Source organism: Loxodonta africana, chromosome 15 (assembly GCF_030014295.1).
Source record: "Loxodonta africana isolate mLoxAfr1 chromosome 15, mLoxAfr1.hap2, whole genome shotgun sequence".
Taxonomy (NCBI): Eukaryota; Metazoa; Chordata; class Mammalia; order Proboscidea; family Elephantidae; genus Loxodonta; species Loxodonta africana.
In genome coordinates this window covers 65,381,078-65,382,995 of record NC_087356.1, presented here as the reverse complement: position 1 = coordinate 65,382,995, position 1,918 = coordinate 65,381,078, and positions in this window count along the sequence as shown.

The following is a 1,918-nucleotide window of genomic DNA, read 5'->3' as shown; positions in this document are numbered from 1 at the left end:
TTTCCACTTACTGTTTTGTGCTGAGCCATTTTTCTTGGTATGTTGCATGTTCCTCATTTTCATAGTAGTCGAATATATGTTTGCCGAGTTGTTATGTTTTTCTTGGTTTTTATTTTGAGTTATGGAATTGTTAGACCTCTTTGTGGTTACCTTAATATTTACCGCTATTTTTCTAAGTAAAAACCTACTTGTATCGTCCTATATCGTCTTGTTTTCCTCTCCATATAGCAGTTCTATATTTAGCCTCCTGTATTTAGTCCCTCTTTTTGATTATTGTGATCTTTTACATAATGACTTCAATGATTCCCTGTTTTGAGCATTTTTTTCTTTTTAAAATTAATCTTAATTTGTTTTTGTGATTTGCCTATTTGAGTTGATATCAGGATGTTCTGTACTATGACTCGTGTTGTGTTCGTATCTGATATTATTGATTTTCTGACCAGTTTCCTTTTGTAATTCTTGTAGCTTTGGTTTGGTTTTTGCAAATTCTCTAAGCTTGTGTTTATCTGTAAATGTTTTAATTTCACCTTCATATTCGAGAGAGAGTTTTGGTGGATATATGATTCCTGGCTGGCAGTTTTTCTCCTTCAGTGCTCTGTATATGTCATCCCATTGCCTTCTTGCCTGCATGATTTCTGCTGAGTAGTCTGAACTTATTCTTATTGATTCTCCTTTGTAGGAGACCCATCTTTTATCCCTGGCCGCTTTTAAAATTTTCTCTTTATCTTTGGTTTTGGCAAGTTTGATGATAATATGTCTTGGTGATTTTCTTTTTGGATCAGTCTTATATGGGGTTCAACGAGCACCTTAGATATGTATCCTTTCTTCTTTCATGATGTCAGGGAAGTTTTCTGCCAACAGATCTTCAATTATTCTCTCTGTATTTTCTGTTATGCCTCCCTGTTCTGGAACTCCAATCACATGCAAGTTATTCTTCCTGATACAGTCCCACATGATTCTTAGGGTTTCTTCATTTTTTTAATTCTTTTATCTGATTTTTCTTCAACTATATTGGTGCCAATTGCCTTATCCTCCACCTCCCACACTCTGCATTCCAATTCCTTGATTCTGCTCTTCTGACTTCCTATTGAGTTGTCTAATTCTGTAATTTTACTGTTAGTCTTTTGGATTTCTGAATGCTCTCTCTCTATGGATTCTTGCAGCTTATTAATTTTTCCACTATGTTCTTGAATAATCTTTTTGATATCTTCAGCTGCTTTATCAATGTGTTCCTTGGCTCTTTCTGTAGATTCTTATCTCATTTCTGAGGTCATCCCTGATGTCTTGAAGCATTCTGTAAATTAATTTTTTTATATTCTGCATCTGGCAATTCCAGGATTATATCTTCATTTGGGAAAGATTTTAATTCTTTAATTTGGGCAGTTGTAGAAGCAATCATGGTCTGCTTCTTTATGTAGTTTGATATTGACTGCTGTCTCTGAGCCATCTATAAGATATTGTAATGATTTATTTTATATTTGCTCACTGAGTCTTATCTTGTTTTGTTTTCTTTCAATATACGTAGATGGGCTACTAGATTGTGCTGTCTTGATTGTTGTAGCCTTTGAATCACTCATGTCCTATTACCAGCTGGTTTGGGCTCTTACCAGATATAAAAGCCTAAGAGTCCATTCACTATTCTTGAATAGAATCTGATTTTGGGTCCCAAAATGTGTGGTGTAGACTGTCACTTATTCACTTAGAGGAGTAGTGGTGATAGTTGTGTGCATCAGATTCTAATAGCAGTAGGGGGTCATACTCCAGGGGGGCAGGATGCTGAGAGCCTTCCCCCAAGTGTCAGTGAGGTAGGTGTGTCTCTATTCCTAAAGCACTTTGGTGGGTGGGCTCCGCAGCTGTTCCTTAGGCACCCAATGCATGTACCTCTACAGACTGATAGGTGTCACTATCCTCAGACCCC